The sequence below is a fragment of the Chaetura pelagica genome, unplaced genomic scaffold (genome assembly GCF_000747805.2).
Source record: "Chaetura pelagica isolate M959 unplaced genomic scaffold, ChaPel_1.0 scaffold548, whole genome shotgun sequence".
Lineage (NCBI taxonomy): Eukaryota > Metazoa > Chordata > Aves > Apodiformes > Apodidae > Chaetura > Chaetura pelagica.
In genome coordinates, this window is record NW_009970728.1 from 1,365,119 (window position 1) to 1,386,341 (window position 21,223).

A 21,223-nucleotide genomic window follows, 5' to 3' on the forward strand; every position below is an offset into this window, starting at 1 on the left:
TGGAAAAGATGTATAAAACGGTGAGTAACTTGGAGAATGGGAAATAGGAGTGAATTTTCAGTGTTTCTCTGAGTATTGAACCTATCGGGCAACTGATTATATGATCAGGAAAGACATTCAAGCCTTTACCGAGCATCAGAAACTTGATTTAGTTAAGCAGTTACTAAAGAGTATAGCAGTGTCTGCAGAGCACTTGTGCATTTAACTCATGCAAATGCACTTGTGAGTGTCTGTCTCTATAAAGTATGATGGTGATATACTTTCCTTTTCTGCAGAAATGTTAATCATACGTACATAAGAATAATATCTATCTATTGAAATGCACAGGTACTGGGTGTTTCTCCTTGCATATGGATGTAGCTATCGAGCATCTATCAAGGAAAGACTGAGTTCTTAATTTCAGTAGTCCTCTGAAGTTCTTAAAGAATGAATTTCACTAGATAGAGAAATCCAGATTCTGCTAATGGGAGAAGAGGGCTCTTATTTTCTATTCTTCTTTAGTTTTGAGTGACATGCATGAGAAACACACAATGAGGCAGACTGCAATCTTCCCCTCCCCAGGAAAATCCAGTGCAGACAGACCAAAGCCAGCCACATCACTCCTGGTGTACAGCAGCCAAGCCAAAAGCAGATCCTTGTCATATGAAGTTCGATGAGACTTTCCCACCACAGAGCTTCTGGAATAAGAGATTATGACAATAAGAGTCATATGACAAACTCTAAAATTTTATGACATTTACTATTAGTAATTAAGAGTTCAAATTGGTAGCTGAATCAATAACCCCTTTCAGTTATTGATCAGAAACTGCTTCCATGACAATTACAGAGCACAACTGACCTTATGAAAGCTGATCTCTGCTTCTAGTGCTGTCTCTATACTCTGTCCTAGGTGCCTCAGAAGTGCTTAACAAGATGTGCAGGTTCTGTCATCAGGATCTGCTCTGATAGGCGATGCCAGGGGGCTCAGCAGTGTCTGGCTGCTGCAGCTCACTAAAGTCCAGAAAATTTTTCAAAGGCCTGAAAAGCAGGACCACTGGAGTGGTGATCCTCCCCCCACAGACTGACCCACCTCTCAATCTGCCACCTTTCTTCTGCCAAACCACAGCTGATGTCCCCTCTCTCCAGACTGACACAGCTTGATCATTTCTCTTCCACACTTAAACATGGAGATGCTTGAAGCATCCCTTTGCAGCTGAAATAACTTCACTCACTGCAGGAAGAAGAAACCTCTCTGCCATCCCTCCCCATTGATTACCATAGAGGAAGCATCACTGGGTGCCACAGGATGGCAGCCCACTAAGACCTGTGGATGGGAGGCAATTACCTGGATGTGCAAAAGACACTTAGCTGGAGAAACAACCCACTGAAAAGTTCAGATGGACATCAGGGTAACTTTTGTCATGTATGGATCTTTAATGGCTTGCTTAAGCAAGTCCTGTGATTTTACTTCCCATCTGTAATGTAGAAGTAGCAATTAAGTTACTATCTGGTAGTCATTAAAAAAAATTAATCTACTGCTACTACTACTAAATACTAATAAACTATCAATTAGTTGAGTATTCTAATGTGATATTTTATAAAAGCAATCTTTCAAAAAAAATAAAATAATTTCATTCACCAAGAATAACTTTCTGGAATAACTCCCATGACCCACAGCTTAATTCACAAATCTTTCTCTTGGACTGTGTCTGTCCTAGTTAGCTGTGTTCAGAGTGTCTTTTTCCTTAGTATCTCCTCTCTTAACCTGTAGAAGCGCAAAGATTCAGTGCAAAATGTAGTTCAATCAGACAATTCAGCCAATGAAGAAGAATGTAAACATGAAACGTATCATAAAAGCTGTGAAATCTGTGACTGTTATGAAACACTAAGGGGATATTCTAGGATCAAATATTTCAATTTTTAATTTTTTAGTTGTAATACTTTTAAGCAAAAAAAATCAAACCAAACCAAACAAAAAAACAACCAACACAAAAGCCCCAAATAAACAACCAAACCCTAACAAAGCAAACCTACAAACCTCACCATATAATCTGCTTTTCCTATCGGCTTCAGCAGTAGCAAAGGGGTCCTGCTGTCTCTGCCATTTCTTTTTCTGTCACCCGCCAAATGGGGCCTAATCAGTGAGCAGCGGGTTTTAAATGACTCACAGTCAAGTGTTCAGAGTCTTCTCACTGATAAGTTGTTTGACATCCTCCAGCACACAATGAATCTCTACAGCCTTGTTTAATACCTGGCCCTGAAGGAGAACTAATAGTTACTTAACTTTTTGGACTAACAACAGGTAAGTATTTTTAGAAGACACCTGTAGATCTGGGTTTTAGTCTTTAGAGATATTAATGCCACATAAGAGCTTAGATGTTAAAAGAAATTTTGATTAAAGTTTAAATTAAGAAATATCTGCAGAAGCAGATGTCTGCAGAAAGCCAGAGAGAAAGGCAAGCACAAAGAACACCAGTGGTTATCTTGCCTGCTCCTTTTGGACAGCTGCCCTCTTGGCTGAACCTTACAAGATGGGCCATTGTACCTAATGCACTTCCTCCAGCATGGAGCAGGGAGCAAGAGAAGCTGGAGGATGATGTAAATCTCCTCAATCAAGTAATGAAAAAAGTTGTTCCTCACTTGAAAAATGTTTGACCATAGAACATTTTAAATGAGAAAAAGGCTGATCTTTCTCTCAAGACCTGAGGAATTGGGCATATCTAGTACAAAATAATGATTTGGCCATTTCTGTGTACAATAATGTCGAAATACTGAGATAAAATGCCTGCCCACACAACACATTCATAAGAAGGGACAGAGTCTACAATATACGTTTCTATTTTTCTCAATGATTTTCTGTTTCCTAGGATACAGAACATTTCCACCAATGGAGACCAGGCATCCCACCTATATCCAACTATCCTATACTAGTGTATCTTTGGGGAAGGAAAAATACTGCTTCCAATCACTTCAAAAAGACTGATGATAGAAAATCTAGTCACTGTATTCCTGCGTAAAGAAACACACTCAGCTGTTCAATATCTCCTGGACCTAGACATTTTGGGCCAAGTATAGGAACACATTAAAGAAGCCAGTGACCCTTTGCATTAGCAAAATGGATCCTTCCAAGACTTGCAGGATCTGTAGAACTGAGAGAAGGGTTTCCAAAGTTAAATCTTTTCAATTTTCTACCAAAATTGACAATAAGTACTAAGAATACCTGTGTTTGTTGCTGTCCTCTTTGTGTAGAGACTCATGAGACTGGAGGGGATGTTTCCTCCACTTAGCTTCCATGGGGAGAAGGGTGCTTTTTCCTTGGGTGGTAAGTGAGGACTTGGTTTCATTGTGGATGAAGTAAAAATGGTGTTTCCTAATACCGATATGAATGTACCAAACATGAGATTCTTCCTCATATACATTTAAGACTTTCTCATCAAACAAGGAAACAGCTTGCACAAAGAAGATGCTGTAGAGTGATGCTTTTTTTTGTTGCAGTTTTGGAATTAGATACCTAAACACCTTGTAAGTCCTATGTTACATACTCAGACCTGCTATTGGAGCTACCTATTACTTATTTGGAAATATTGTAGCCCACAATGATACCCATGTGCTTTGGTAAGGTTGCTCCTGCAAAGGAATTAAAAAGGATACCTAAACAAGAGGAGTGTTCACCAAAACTCACTGAAACAGGAGGAAAGACTAAGGATGCAAAAGAACATGGAATGCTTTAGGTTGGAAGGCATCTCAGAGATCATCTAGTTCTAACCCTCTTGCCATGGGCAGGTTCATGTTCCATTAGACCAGGTTGCTCCACGCCTCATCCAACCTTGGTCTTGAACATTTCCAGAGAGAGGCCATCCACAACTTCTCTTGTCAACCTGTCCCTGTGTCTCACCACCCTCACAAGAAGTAATTTCTTCCTAACATCTAATCTAAATTTCCCTTCTTTCAGTTTGAAATCATTCCTCCTTGTCCTGTCACTCCATGTCCTTGTATAAAGTCCCTTTGCAGCTTCCCTGCAGCTCCTTTAGGTCCTGAAAGACCTAAAAGAAACTCTTTGTGAAATCTTCTCTTCTCCAGGCAGAACAGCCACAACTTTCTTAGCCTTCCTCCATAGCAGAGCTTCTTCATCCCCCTGATCATCTTAGTGCCTTCTTCTGGACTCATTCCAACAGCTCCATGTCCTTCTTGCGTTGGGAGCTCCGGAAGTAGACATAGATAATCCACACTGTGAGTGAGCTGTAAATACTTGTTGTCCATGCTAAACCTACTGCTGTCATATGCTCTTTGTTGCCATTACCTGTGATAAGGAAAGGTAGCCAGCATGTGTATGTGTATACCTTTTCCTGTGCTGTGAATATACCTTAGGTTTTTTTTGTGCAAACACACCCTCAGTTGTTCAGCTCCTCAGCATCCCATCTGCAGAGATGGAGATGACACTTTTCCATCTCAGAGACCCTGATAGTAGATTTTTTAGTGATTTCAACAGATGGTTCCTTGGAATTTAGGAGAGGAAATCAGCTGGTAATGTGGATTTGGAGAACTACACACACTATTTCATCCATCACACTGGGACAAACCTCCTGGTGCCTGTTCCTCGGTTGGGAGCTTGCCCAGGGGAGGGCTATGTAGATACTTCATTTCACACAGTGGCTATTTCAATTTTAGCACCTTCCTTGCACAGGGACAAATGGCTTCGTTTTACAAATAATGGCAGAATATGTCTAAGGCAAAACAATTTAGATGGATAGATTTTGGCTAATGTTTAAGAACTGTAACATATAATCTCCTCCTTACCTATACCTCTCCCAAAAATCCACGTACTTTTGTGCATATTTTATAGCAGACTCTAATAAAGAAATAATCCAGAATGACACCTGTTAAAAAAAAGAATAACCTCAAAATGTAGGTTATTGAAATATGAGTGTAATATAGAAAAGATAACAGTGCGATGTTAGTGACCGATCTGTCTCCTGGTGCACTTAAAAAAAGTCTCTCAGGTATTTTATTTTATTTTTTTATTAGAAACTGTATCTTTAGCTCTAAAAGATCTTATTGGGAAGGGCAAAGAGAAAGATCTGAGTTTTTAAAAGCCAAATTCAGCTAGATATTTCTTTTCCTTACTAAAAAATAAAAAAAAATAAAAAAAAAATTAAAAAAAAAAAAGATTTTTCATAAATACTTTTTCCCTCTGGCTGGAATATTAGGACAGTATATTAAATTCCCGCCCCCAGATCCACAAAAGGAAGACCCAGCTACATTTACATAATAATGTCCCTACTGTGCTTTTGACAGATGGGTTTCATCCACACCGACATACTGTTAGGGGCTTAGCAATAGATTAAAACAACAATAACAATACAGTGTAACATAATAAAAGTGTATTGTAATGTACATCATAACTTTTGGCCGAGGTTAAATTTCCAGTTGGTGTATGAAAGTCGTATTCCATTAGACAAAATAGATATCACGCTGCAAAGCATTAAAGATGAGTTGACTGAGCCATTTGTTTTTATTTGTATTACATTATATTTTCCTTGATTCCATGCAAAAATAAAATAAAATTTTAAAAAAAGGAGATAAATCCTTCAGTCCCCCTTACTCATCTACATTGCTGCACCACAATGTTATTGACAGCGAGTGTTTCCATGTGAGGCTTCCCATGATGCAGGGTGCTGTACAAAGCCAAAAAAGATCCACCTGCTGTTGCTGCATCAGTCCCACATAGATACAACTAAGCAAGCTGCAAGCTCTTACATGGTTAGCAAGCCAGCCACAGTAGTGAAGTGCTCCTGGAGGAACAATCCAAACCGCCAGTACAGCTCTGTCCTGGCTACTCCAGTCATCACTGCAGCTAGACTCATAACTTCAGAGGTCGGAATGGAGTCCATGATACAGCTCACTAGCTGAGCTGGTATGAGATCCCAGATGCCCCAATCTTTGCTGTCTGCCCTAAGCCTTACAAAATAAATTGCTTTGTAGTATAAGGACTTTTCATAGAATCATAGAATCATAGAATCTTAGGGGCTGGAAGGGACCTCGAGAGATCATCTAGTCCAACCCCCCCTGCCAGGGCAGGGTCACCTAGAGTACATCACACAGGAACGCATCCAGGTGGGTTTTGAATGTCTCCAGTGAAGGAGACTCCACAACCTCCCTGGGCAGTCTGTTCCAGTGCTCTGTCACTCTTACAGTAAACAATTTTTTTCGGATATTCACCTTGAACCTCCTATGCTCCAATTTACACCCATTACCCCTTGTCCTATCACTGGTCATCACTGAGAAAAGCCTAACTCCGTCCCCCTGACACTCACCCCTTACATATTTGTAAACATTGATGAGGTCACCCCTCAGTCTCCTTTTCTCCAAGCTAAAGAGACCCAGCTCCCTCAGCCTTTCCTCATAAGGGAGATGTTCCACTCTCTTAATCATCTTCGTAGCTCTGCAAACTTTTGAGAGAGATATCCAGGTGAATTTATCAGGGTGGGATATTTAGTCATATCCTAGGAGTACCATTCATTGCTGGGCTCAATCTGGGTCAATTTACAGGTAGATCCTGTGCACTGTATCCTGCTCAAAGCAACTCTGCAGATTCCTTCAGTCCTCAGGACATTCTCTAAAAGCCCCTGAAGAGAAAAGATAGTAACATGTGTCTTGCTTTTAATGTTGTTGGTTCTTTCTCCTCTCCTACCTTCTTTAATCTCTGGCAAATTTGTGCCTTTCTTCGGTAATGGTTTTGTGTAGTTTCACAATAAAAGTAATCCACCAAATAGACAGTTTTCTCTGTATGTCTCCCTGAAAGGTACTCTTGGTTGTGAGAGCTTCACTGCCTCTCTTTAATGTCAAGTTATACGGTTTTGGGGGCTTTCCCAACTCCATCAATCCCCCTAATGGCACAGACACTTCGAGTGGAGTGGTGACGACAGAGCTGATAAACTGCAGCTTCCTCCAGTACTGGACTCTGTCCAACAAGACAATACTGCTGTCCCCATAAAGTGGTTTATGACCCATATGAAAACATTTTCCCACCAGGAGGTGGTAGCCAAGATGCACATGGGGATAAGTACCACCAGGCATCAGGTGAGGCCAATTTCACTAGTGACACCATCCTTTCCTGAACAAGGAGAGCTGAAACAGTGGCCTGATTGAGTTTTCTTTCCATTCTCCAGGCAATCTGCAGCCACAGGGCCTCATCCTGCCTTTGAGAAGCTGTTGTGACACCCTGTGCAGCCCCAAAACGTAGGAAGAGCTGTAGTTCTTCCATTCACTGGGGAGAAAAAGTGAAAGGAAGGAAGTGCAACATCTGACAATTTGGGAAGCAAGCAGTTAAATAGGGAGAGGTTCCCCTGATCCCTGTCACTAGGTGTCTATCAGTATCTGCTCATTGGGTTAAACATAGTATGACAGATGTAAAGGGAGTTCTCATGAGAAGGAGCTCACTACTAAAGGGAATAAGGCTGTGCTAGAAAAAGGAACCATATTTTCCTACTCTACATGAACTTATTCCACTCTCCTGTATACATTTTGTATCATCAAAAGACTGAAAAAAGGAATCCTGGATCAACCTTAAGGCATAAGAAATGTGTTCTTTCTCTTATTCTGCTTCACATGAACTCCAGAAACGACCCCTGAAATATTAAGAAATTCAGTATTGTCCAGGCAAGCTTGTATTCCTCTTTCCTAATTTGGTCATGTCAGGCAGACAGAGACACTGTAGGTACCTGTTCAGTCGAACAAGTCATTGGGGTGGATATGCAGACAATGAGATAGAAGCAGCACATTTTATTTTCCCTCCTTTACCCAGCGTTACAAAGTGCAAGAATTCACACAAAATTGTGGTTATTTCCTGTTTCACATCCTGTGCTTTCGTAACAATATGGTAATGTCAGAACCACAACATGATTTACCTCCCATTCTGGAAAGGGACACTTCTCCTGATATCACATTGCTCTACTTGGTTTCTAATACTCAAAATGAAACACACAGGCACATTGGATTGCATTCTGCAACCGGCTAACATAGCACTAATCCAAATTACTCTTCATTTATGAGTAGTAATATACCAGAAGGAATGTTTTTTTGTTTGTTTGAATTTTTGAATCATATTCTGTAGAGGTCAAATGTGAAACACAGCTACAAGAAGAGTTATGTGTAGTTTTTTGGGTTTTTTCCCCCCTCTGTTTTTATCAGCATTCCTCCTAGTTTCTTTTTGTAAGATTGTACACCTATCTGCTTTTAATTTCCTTTTTAAAGCATATCTCCAACTAGCAAGTAAATATTTTTTTTGCGATTCAAGTCAAGTTTTAGTTTCCAATTAAAAATGAAAATGCATTGAACATGAATGCTCTGCTCTACGGCTGTTGATAAAGCAAAATCTAATTCTGCTCTTGTCTCTGCACTTGATGAAGATGTTTTGTACTTGTTTATACTCAGAATCTTGTCAAAGTAAACCATCATGGGTTTTTTTGAGAATCTGCATCAGTTTCATCCCATGCAGAATATGCTTGTCGTCTAGCATCAATCTGTACAGGGCTGCAAAAGTGGAAAAAGAAGGAGTAGGCCATGTTTTTGCAATGTGAGCAGTTTAAACTAGGAGGAAAAAAAAAAAAAAAAAAGCAGCATTTGACACCGTCAGTAAAGCATTTGACACCGTCTCCCACAGCATCCTTGTAGATAAGTTGATCAGGTATGGGTTTGGTGATCAGGTAGTGAGGTGGATCAGGAACTGGTTGAAAGGAAGGAGTCAGAGAGTTGTAGTCAATGGGGCAGAATCTGGTTGGAGGTGTGTGACTAGTGGAGTCCCTCAGGGGTCGGTACTGGGACCGGTGTTGTTCAACATCTTCATCAACGACCTGGATGAGGGTATAGAATGTAGCCTCAGCAAGTTTGCTGATGACACTAAGCTGGGAGGAGTGGCTGACACACCAGAAGGCTGTGCTGCCATTCAGAGAGACTTAGATAGGCTGGAGAGTTGGGCATGGAGAAACATGATGAAGTTCAACAAGGGGAAGTGTAGAGTTTTGCATTTGGGGAAGAACAACACGATGTCCCAGTACAGGTTGGGGGCTGAACTGCTGGAGAGTAGTGTAGGTGAAAGAGACCTGGGGGTCCTGGTAGACAGGAGGATGACCATGAGCCAGCAATGTGCCCTTGTGGCCAAGAAGGCCAATGGCATCCTGGGGTGCATTAGAAAGGGTGTGGTTAGTAGGTCAAGAGAGGTTCTCCTCCCCCTCTATTAGAGCTACAAAGATGATTAAGGGAGAGGAACATCTCCCTGATGAGGAAAGGCTGAGGGAGCTGGGTCTCTTTAGCTTGCAGAAGAGGAGACTGAGGGGTGACCTCATCAATGTTTACAAATATGTAAGGGGTGAGTGTCAGGGAGATGGAGTTAGGCTTTTCTCAGTGATGACCAGTGATAGGACAAGGGGTAATGGGTGCAAATTGGAGCATAGGAGGTTCAAGGTGAATATCCGAAAAAAAAAATTTACTGTAAGAGTGACAGAGCACTGGAACAGGCTATGCAGTGAGGTTGTGGAGTCTCCTTCACTGGAGACATTCAAAACCCACCTGGATGCGTTCCTGTGTGATGTACTCTAGGTGACCCTGCTCTGGCAGGGGGGGTTGGACTAGATGATCTTTCAAGGTCCCTTCCAGCCCCTAAGATTCTATGATTCTATGAAAAACAAGTCCAGTCATGTAAGGATAGTAATGGTCACCATGCTTCCAAATAAATCCACTTCCTACACCAGGGTAAACAACAGAGAACAATACACCCATTCTGATAAATGCATGGATCAAACTTACATCCAAATCCCTAATGGAGTTAAGGATAATAATTTCTTCCAACAAGAGATGGAAAGAAATTCAGTGATATCTAAGAAGTGCTCATTGTTTCCATAGGAAAGAAAAGAGCTTTAGTTTCATTATCTGAACTCTGATGTGCAGTGGGTAAAAAGAGAGTCATCCATGCAGACAAGAAGATCCTCAGATGCTGCTGCAGGGCTATCTCAATTGCTTTCCTCCTGTGTTTGCTAAAATTGGTACCCTCTGTGCAAAAGCCACGATAAACAAGTAGCAGTATCATTCCAAATGTACTGTCATCATCATCATCATCATCATCATCATCATCACAGGCCTCCTCCTGGCCACTACAAGATGAAGGCCTGACCCCAAAAATGGCACCCCTAGCTCAGACCAAATGTGCCAGTTTTTGTCCCTGCCATCTGTCTATTCATCTTGGTGACAGGCAGCCCTGGCTCTGCTTTCTGCCCATCCACTATGAATAAACAAGTGACTGCAAATGAACTTCACTTAAATGGAGTGAGCTGATACCAGCCTCGGGAAAGTATTTCACACACCACAGTAGGAAAGGGCTATTGTTTATGTTCAGATTTGGGTTTCACTTCTTGCTGTGCTTATAATAACGGAAATTTTCTTCCTTAGGGGTAATGCAGAAAGTGAGCTTATTGTTCGTATGGATAGATAGTTAAGAGACAATCTGAAAGATTTCAGGGATATGGTCCAAGAAGACTGGGGCAAGGATTGCAGATAGCAGAGGCAAGAGCAAAGGAATGTCTTTTTCTGAGACAAATACACAGAAGTAAGACCATAGGAAAGGTAATGAATCTCTGGAAGGAACTTGGGATTTGTTTTGAAAATTATCTGATTAAATCACATTCCTCTCACAGTCGGTACAGCCAGTAAAAACACTGAGATTTTTTCTTATGAAATATCTTACCTGCCGGGAATTAATAGCAGTTTAGAGACTGGTAATCACAGAGATAGAATAAAGACTAGTGATCAAGATGTAAAAGGACTTGAATTCATGCTTCTGCTCTGCCACAAGCATCTTTTATAAGTTTGGACAAAGTAACTTTCCACACCAAGGTTTCACAGGTAGAAACCTGTGAAATGGATGTAACAACACTTATTTACCTTTCCAGAGCTTGGAAATGGAACACAAATAGGAAGAATCCATTACAGGGGAATCACTTTACTACTGATATCTTTGTCTTATTATGCTGACTCACTATAATAATAGAGCATGTTGTTCAGGCTTCAGATTTCACTATAAGATCACACTGGTTTCTATTTCTACCAGGACTGCAGTTGGGCATAGTGTGCTATTTGACCATACCATACTAATCCTGGAAGTCCCTTCTGTCCTTGATGCATGAGAGCAGTGCTGTGGTTGTGTATGCTGGAATATGTATCTGATGGAGGAGACAGGAAAAAAAAAAGACAGGTGTTAGGCATGATGTAGAAAACATATTTGGGGAGGTATATGAAGCAACCAGAGGAAAGACATTAGTGGAATAGGAATGGGGGAGGAGAGAGGCTGCATTACAGCAGGTAAACTGGATGACTGAGAAAGTGAGCTGTGGGTCCTGGACGTGAGACAGGAGGATGGCTCAGACAAGAGTGTAATTCTGTGCTGCTTGGCTCCTTCTCCAGATGGAAACTTTCGAGGCCAGGAGACAATCTGCCCATAAATGGTGTGCCAGCGCCTGAGATATTTATGGGGCTGGTGTTATTAATTCTTCTCTTACAAAAGCACTAATGTTCACTGACAATTGTTTAAAACTTGTTAATAACATTTATCAGTAGTAAGATGATCAGTTTTTTGTTTTGCCTCTAAGCATTGCTAATGTAGAGGACAAAGCCAAAAGAATACAAAACAGGTGCCACATTGGTATAAAAATATTGGTATTTTGCTTTTCAACATGTTTATTATTATTTCAGCAACAATTATGTTTAAACAGTGCAGATGAGACTGGGATGTGTTGGTGATAAGTGTGGAACAAAACAGAATGCCTTGAAAAGGTGGTCATATAATGGGCAGGGTAAAGGAAAGGTGGGAGGAGATAAAAAGAAATGCAGAAAAAAGGGTTTGTTCCAGGAGGTACAGCAAGTCTATGACGAAGAGAGGAACAATATTGAAATCTCCAGAGTACTAAACTGCTGTTTAATTTGCTTCCACAGACTTCTGGCATTGGGCTAAATCATGACTATCTAGTATACCAGGAAAAAATCAGGATTTCTTTATGGGATGGGGATGTACTTTCTTGACTGCATTATGCAGCCACATGCAGACAGTCAGATCACTTCTTTTATTTGGGCTCTTCTGGTGGAGAATTAGATTGGATGGTCACCTTATAAGAGAGTAGGACTGGTAAAAAAATGCATGTTTTATAGGAAAATATAGGGAACAGAAAAGACCTGAGAGATAAGATTAAAATGAGAAGGTAGGTCCTTTAGCCCTGAGTGGTTCCAGTGAGAATGTTTGTTTCAGTGGTCTGATCTGGTTGCCCTTCACCAAGGTGAGATGCCAGTTCTTGTCTAAATTTAAAACCATCCTCTATCTTTTTGAAGAATGCTAATGTTGCCCACCACTTAATCAGAGCCACAGCTTGTAGCACCTGGAGTCTTTACTGGGCAGATGGATTGTCATAGGAAACATTTTCTTAAGAATAGCCCAAATTCATGCATGCAAATGCCATTCACGTTGGTCAGGGATATGCCCAAATGAACACAGTGTTGGATCTCCTATTCTTCAGAAAGTGAAGCTTTCCCCTTTATTGTTCAGAGCACATAATGAGACCTTTACATCACAACACAATCAAGGTTTCTAGTAGCAGCAGTCTTGTGGGATAGAACTTTTTACTATAGGCAGAGGAGAGGAAAAGCACCCACATTGATATTTAATAACTTAACTTTATGTTGGCCTCCTCAGAATCTCCATATGGCCATTGACTGTAGAGATCTGGCATTATGCATAGTATTCCCCAATATTGTTGTGCCTATACTGCCCATTTGATGCTTTGGATATGTGTGTCCAGGAAACTACACATTTTAAATGTGGATCCAGGAGGGGACAGACCAAAAAGGTGGTAAAGCCAAGCCTAGAATTAATAAAGGAATTGAAACAGAACCTTAGCAAAGAACTGAGATCTTGCTCTAAACCGGTATGCAGACTTTTAGCAAGGCACATTACCCAGATTTAGGTGGCAGTTTGTCACTGTGGGACCTTGTGCTGCTTTTCTGTTGTGAGTAATGAACCTGTAGAGGCACATGGGCTCCTTGTATGACTACTAGAGAAGAAAGAGAAAGGGATCTCAGAGTTTATGGTGTTGAATAAAGCCCTTAAGCACAGACCCTCACTTTTTCCTCCTGTTGCTATTCTAAATTTCATTTTACCTTATAAAGAATACAAGAAGCAACAAAGAGGTGGAATTCATTAATTATCTCTGGAGTACAGAGGTGCAATAATGGGGAAACCTTGAGAGATTGCACCAGAGATGAGCAAGAATGGGGATCTCATGGCCTTGGTATATGAAGGCAAGAGCTCCTGGTGGTGGAGTTTTAGTCTTGGTATAAATGACATAAACAAGTTACTTTAAGGATCAGCTTCCCCCTGCATAACAACACATCAGTTGTCTCTGTAGATAAGCAGAAATGAAAAATTTAAAATTAAAGCTGATGTGTGTACTTGGCCAAGGGATCATCTTTGTAATGTAGGGGTTGAATTTGAGATCCCAATGCAAACAACAATAAGAAACAGTCTGTTTTTAGTGAGGAATACACACACTTTAGATATTTTTTGTAGTACTGTAGATATTTGCTGCCCAAACTTCTTTTCCTTCCTGCCTGTATAAAAAATGACTCTGCATTCAATAAGAACAAGGTGTTCTAATTAAATAGATTTGTTTACATCTCGTAGCATGGAAAACTAATTCAGTCTGATATACTGCAGGTCCTTCCACTCTCTCTCTCTCCCACTTCATGTAAAATTACCCATTTTAAGCAGTATTTTATTTAAGAATACTTAAAAAGTGGTCTTGATTAAAGAAAAACTGATTTAAGTTCTGAAGTTTTTATTTCTAAAATAAAAGTTTCACTTCAGGGTGCAAGCAGATGAGAGGGGGAGAGCAGAAGCAGTTTTTTCTATCACAGTATTTTCTCCCTGTTTTATTGCACTGCAGTGATCCCTATCTTTACTAGTCATAAGAACTCATAGCCTATGGCTAGAACATATTTTTATTAAGTGAAGGTTAAAGGCTGGGCCAAAACAGATCCACTGTAATATGCTTACAAACATAATATCCTGACCCACACTTGTACCATAGTAACAACTCCAAAACAGAAGCAAAGACAGCACTTCCTGATTGTAATAGCGCTCTTACCAATGTTGAGACTTCTGCATGTTTTCCACACAGACAGAGATGGAATATCCTTAAAGATGCCACAACAGGGATTACCTGGAGGATAAACACTGCAGGTAATATGGGATTGAGCTTTAAAAACATGGGAATGAGAACAAGCATCAGCAAGTCACAGGATGGTCCTAGCCAAGAGATAATTTTTGCAAGTATAAAAAGCAAGGGTGGATGAAGTTGCTACAGGGAAGAATAGTGTCCCAGTGAATTTATTTCTCTGGGTGACAAGATAAACAGGAATTTTTACTGCCACTTAAACAAAATTTAATTTCGTGACAGGGAGCTTGTATGACCTCCCACTGAGAGAAACATAGAATCATAGAATTATAGCATCATAGAATCCTAGGGGTTGGAAGGGACCTGGAAAGATCAGCTAGTCCAACCCCCCCTGCCAGAGCAGGGTCACCTAGAGTACATCACACAGGAACGCATCCAGGTGGGTTTTGAATGTCTCCAGTGAAGGAGACTCCACAACCTCCCTGGGTAGCCTGTTCCAGTGCTCTGTCACTCTCACAGTAAATTTTTTTTTTTTGGATATTCACCTTGAACCTCCTATGCTCCAATTTGCACCCATTAACCCTTGTCCTATCACTGGTCATCACTGAGAAAAGCCTAACTCCATCTCCTTGACACTCACCTCTTACATATTTGTAAACATTGATGAGGTCACCCCTCAGTCTCCTCCAAGCTAAAGAGACCCAGCTCCCTCAGCCTTTCCTCATCAGGGAGATGTTCCACTCCCTTCATCATCTTTGTGGCTCTGTGCTGGACTCTTTCAAGCAGTTCCCTGTCCTTCTTGAACTGAGGGGCCCAGAACTGGACACAATACTCCAGATGTGGCCTCACCAATGCAGAATAGAGGGGGAGGAGAACCTCTCTTGACCTACTAACCACACCCTTTCTAATGCACCCCAGGATGCCATTGGCCTTCTTGGCCACAAGGGCACATTGCTGGCTCATGGTCATCCTCCTGTCTACCAGGACCCCCAGGTCTCTTTCACCTACACTACTCTCCAGCAGTTCAGCCCCCAACCTGTACTGGGACATGGTGTTGTTCTTCCCCAAATGTAAAACTCTGCACTTCCCCTTGTTGAATTTCATCATGTTTCTCCCCGCCCAATTCTCCAACCTATCTAAGTCTCTCTGAATGGCAGCACAGCCTTCTGGTGTGTCAGCCACTCCTCCCAGCTTAGTGTCATCAGCAAACTTGCTGAGGGTACATTCTATACCCTCATCCAGGTCGTTGATGAAGATGTTGAACAACACCGGTCCCAGTACCGACCCCTGAGGGACTCCACTAGTCACACACCTCCAACCAGATTCTGCCCCATTGACTACAACTCTCTGACTCCTTCCTTTCAACCAGTTCTTGATTCTCCATAACAAAGGTGTTCAATCCACAACACACATAACAAAGCTGTTCAAGCCATATTTGAACCGTAAAGACAACAATGTCTGCATACAGCACAAATCAAGGAACTGCCTAATATGGTCCCATCTATGTGTGTTACAGGTGGTGAAAATAAAAGACTATTTGGAACGTGGTAAATATCAGATTGCTCACTATTCTCTAAAATAAATTCTCACTGTGGAAGCCCCAGATTACATGCATTTTCTGAGACTGCCAGTGCCATTGCATCAATAAAAGGAGGCTCAGATCCTTCGGTATGTAAATGCACTATTCTTTCATTGTTAAAACTATGTGTGGTCACTGTAAGCAGCTGTGTTCATCCTGAAACTGAGCTTGGCTGGAGAGACATTTGGGTAGCTCTTGATCACAGGCAGGGGATTTTTTCAGTGTGTGTTCCCAGTTGTCAGAAACTAAAGATCCTTATGATAGTTTCAGGAATTAATTTACTGGAAGTCAAAGAAATTCAGAACAGAGCCTATAGATGACTAGGTATAAAGTCAGTCTAATAGTAAATGAATATCTGCATCACACTCCTCCTCTCTGTCCCTGTCAATTAAATCTTTAAGATCCCTTCCAACGTAAAACATTCTATGATTCTTTGATGCTATAGACTGAGTAATCAAAGGCTTTTTAAAATACGAGTGCATTAATGTGTATCTTGGGAAAACAAAGGTTTGAAACCTTTTTAATTTTTTTTTAATTATTTTTTTTTAAGTTTTGGTGACTAAATGAAATTAAACTGTGCTAAATTCCAAGGCTCTTTTTTTGTGGGGCAAGCAAACTGTTTTTCAGTCTTCTCACTCTGCTCCAGATCTCTGGCAGCCAGAGTTTCAGGAGATGTGGTGATGCTAAGCAACTTGGGCTTGTGCCTCCCTGGCAGCTGGAGCTGTAGGAAGTCTGGGAGCTGGGTGGGAGCTGGGTGCTTAGTCCCTGGTCCCTTGCCTGTTGCAAGGCTCCTACTTTTGTCAGTTGCCTGTCTGTGCACTGAAAGTTAAATTGACAAGAACCTTCTGGGGGTGGGGATAAAGGGAAAAGCCAGGAAAAATCATTCCCATCTTTCCAAAACCAAACAAAAAAAAAACAACAACAAACAAACAAACAAAGAAACCCCCACAAATAAAAAAAAACAACAAACAACAAACCAAAACAAACAAACAAACAAAAAAAAAAACACCACAAAAGCAACCAACCCAAACCAAGAAAAACCAATCAAAACAAAAAATACTGTCACTGAAACTGCAAATTTTCACATAAATATTATTTGGATAAAAGGAACACATTCACCTAGGATATAGTTTCAGTGGGCAAGGGAAGAAAATGAACCATGCAGAACTCTTCCAAACTCTGAATGGTCTCCGTGAAACATGCCCATCACCTTTCAGGATAAGGATCAGCACTTTCCAGGAGACACTTAGCACCTTCTCAGGATTTTGTCTTAAGTTTGGTGTAACCTAGAGTTAAAGCATACAGAGGGTAAGAGCTCTAGGGAAGAGTAATTTCTACCTTTCTGATGCCTACAACATGATAAAAAACTTCCTTCTGTGCTTTTGAATTAATTCCTCAAAAGTTCCAATGCCTGCACACCCATTTGTTTCCTCATTGTTTTTATTAAGGAAGAAAGGCGAGCTTTATTACTGCACAAATGAAAGCATCACTGGAAGATAGATACTTCCCAGATTCTTATTAATCTCTAAGACATATGAGGCTGCTTCAGTTCCACAGAAATTAACATACTTTACAGATTTCTTCCACCAAGTCACTGAGTCCTTGTTACCCTATCTGGAGAGAGAAGAGAAGCCCAAAATTCAAAACCAAAAGAGAATAAAACTGTATTACTAAGCGGTCTTTGCAAGTAAAAATGTGCCTTTAAGTTCATGTCTTAGTTTATACATATAGGGCAAGGCTTTGTGTTATGGTGCCTCATCTACAGCACCATTATAGTGATTTACCATAGACTGTGGTTGTATAGATTGTGCCACAAAGTAGAGGTCATAATCATAATTAAAGTACAGTTGGATTTGCAATTCAAAATAATTTAAGACTAATCTCCAAAACTGCAACTGTGTAAAGTGATATGGTAGGGCATTGAATGTATTCTTTTCCCTACTTTCCAGTGTAAGGTTACCCTAACTGCAGGCACAATTAATGTCTGTACTGCAGTAGCATTTAACATCCGTAAGCAGAGATCAAGCTCCCATAGCTGTAGCTGTGACACAGGAGACAGACCCTAACCCAAACAAAACAGTTAAGAAAGAACCCAGAAACATAGCAGATAGATGACTTAATATGCAGGTCAATGTCAGAATACCCAGCTGAATGCTCAAACCAGATCATTCTACCTCTAATACCTTAAAAAACAGAGTAAGAGAGAAAGAAGACAGAAGTACAAACAGCACAGCAAGCCCTATCCTAAGCCAGGAATAACATACAACTGGGACAGAAGAGACTTATGGTGCTGGTAATACTCTTAACGTCAATGTCTTAATGTCTAAATGTCTTTTTCCAATGTACAGGTCCATTGTTTGTAGCTTTTTTTTTCTTGTGTTGCAGGGATCCAGTTAGATAGATATGGAAGTTGTGCAATGCTGGGAAGGTTTTTTCCGTTCCTGAATTTCTTCCAATTTAAGTGGCTGGAACAAGGTGTCCTGAGAGCAGAGGATACTGAAGTATATGTCCCTCATGCTTCTTTTATGACCTGTGTTCCCCAGTTACTACTTTCTTGTTGGCACTTCAATTCCCATGCAACTTCACCCTCTCTGCTAACACTTACCTATCCATCACACATATCCTGCATATTTGTTAGCCTATGAATGTGAAACAGAGAAAGACAGAAATTAAGTAGTGCTGATTGCTGAATATTATGAGAGATGCTCCTGGCACACCAACATCACCTCAATGAGTCACATAAGGTGTATTTGGACTCCCAGGGACTGTGAATAGTCATAGACAGCTCTGTTTCTAATGTTGATCACCAGTGGATTCAGTCTGATGGTCAAAATGCTAAGGCTTAACCACAGGGTGCCTAAACTTCAGTAACTGATTGTTGCCACAACAGCTTACTTAATGGCAAATTAAAGCAGTTATGATTGCAGTGATGCAATCTTGTACAGAAACTGAAGCTCCACTGTGCAGGTAGAGTTTCCCAAAGGCATTTGGGAGCACATTTGTTGCATTGGACTTTGCATAACCAATGTGAGGCATTTCTTTGCTCCAAAACAGCCTGAACAGTGAGCTCATGGGTAACAAACTAAGAAAAATAAACGGACCTGGTAACACAAAATGGTTACTTGCATTTTAATGAATTCTTGTTAACAAAAACAAAGTTGAGCAAGCTTGAAAAATGCAATCAATAGGGGGATATACAAAATTAAGGTTTTCTGTCTATAGTGAGCTGGAAAAGTCTGTAACTGGATGGTTTTAAGTAGCTCAGTTTAGCATTCACAGCCTACATGAGATGCCTGATGGGAGCAGGTGCATGGGATGAAAAAAAAAAAAAAAAGTCTCACATTATCCAAGAACAACATACAGCATATCAACCCGAGAGGACAGGAGGGCTTAGGTTCCCCTGACATGGCATGAAAATCATACCTTGCATCTTCACAATCTATATAATTGCTTGCTTTTAACACATTCTGAAACATTTCAGCAGGTTATGTAATTTTCTTTAATAAAATCACAATGAAAATAAAGTCACACATTGTGTGACTTGTGACGTAGTATGTCACTATTTGTTCCTTGAATTGTTACTGCAGGCTGGAGTATCTATCTAATATTGCCTGTGTAGACTACCTCATCCACCTCGCAGAAGTACCAGCATGTGGTATGCACGTTTCCCACAGTTACATTACTTGGCTAGTGAGTAGCAGAAGCCCACAATTGATGCACATACATTTCAGTTACCTTTTCCTTGCCTCAGATTAAGGAGAACACATAGACTGATAAAGATTGATTTATCTGTAGTAACTTAGAATCAAGTAAAATTATGACTTCAGAGCTAAGGTGATCTCTTTGAGCTGAAAATTTTAATCCTTTAAAAACTAATTTTAAAATAAACCTGAAGAAATGAGACACAATTATTTGTTTATTTTCTGTTTTGTGTGGTCTTGTAGGAGGATTTTTATTGTTTGTTTTGGTTTTGGTTTTGTTTGTTTGTTTGGGGGGGGGGTTGTATTGTTTTGTTGTTTTTTTTTCCTTTCCTTTGCTCCTCCCTGCCCTCTTTGATTTTGAGTTGCTGAGGTTAGCATTTGCAGTGTTCCTTCTCTAACAAAAAATTCCGATGTATACACATTGTGTTCCTCATTTATGCTTCCCCACTACCCAATTAACGTCATACTAAATTATATACCTGCAACAGATTTAATTCCAGACCACTGAGCTGTTGCTTTTAACCCTCTCCATGTAGGTCTACAATATTTATGAGAAAGCTGTACTTACTTTGACAAATAGTGAGAGATTTCTACAGGTTTTTAACAATTCCGTTATAAGAAAAAATGTATTTCTCCCCTGAAATCTGTGGGATTTTTCCAAATACATATGGAAGGATTTTGATATCTATTCAGTTCTCAAGGTTTTAGAATATTTTTCCAAATCCCTATTATGCTGCTATGGAATGAAAATGGATGGATCTATGGCTAGAGTTAAGCAGAGATCTGGGCTCATTTCCAAGCTCCATTGAACCCTTCTCAGATGACCTTGAGCAAAGCACTTGATGTGGCCCAGAGTATTCATTTCAGTGTCCAAACAGGGCTTTGAATGAACTTAAATCCTTAAATTCCAGGAAGCTCTTTTCAAGGGTTTGTCTAAGCTTAGAGACACACAAATCTCACTGCAAATTTCCATGATGCCTGAACTCAGAAAGTACAGGACAATTGTGAGTGGTCTGGCTTGAGGTATTAGAGTGCAGTCAGGCCCAACACATATATAGACATTATCAAACAATTTCTAAACATGAATTGCCTCTCACCACTCCATTATATAAAGTAAAACTTGAAATGTAGTTATTATCCATGTTAAGAAAAACAACACAACAAAACCAGGCCCTCTGCAAGTTTGTATAGGTACATTTGTGCCTATATTTTCTAGAGAGGTCTGGCTGTGGCCATTAAGTTTATCACTTGGAATGAAACCTAGTGGATTCAGCATAATTCTGCTTTTAAGAACTAAGCCTGTGAAGGGACTGTCCTCTCAATAACTTGGAGATAGGTATCTTGGAGAGAGACCTTTCATATCCCTCTAGGTAGGACTATACAATCATATACTAAGTATGATGAATGGGGAGATAGGTCTCATTGCAAACAGTAGCCATACATTACAAACATATCCTCAAAAAAGTCTACAGTTAGTGGGTGATTCTTGAACAGTTCCCACAGATCCTCTGATACAAGAGTCAGGAGCTCTCACTACTCAACGACCAGCATAGAATCAATTAAATTGATTTTTGGCCATTAGGATGTGAAAGTGAGTACTCTAAGTCTTGTTTTAAACGTTATAGCTGCATTTACAAAGATATTGCTATATGATGATTTTAAAAGGAAGTAGGATGTTAAATGGCCTTTTGGTTTGACCTTCTTTGTCTCAGTTTCTTTCATTTAAAATAGAAATAGATGTGCTTTCCCTA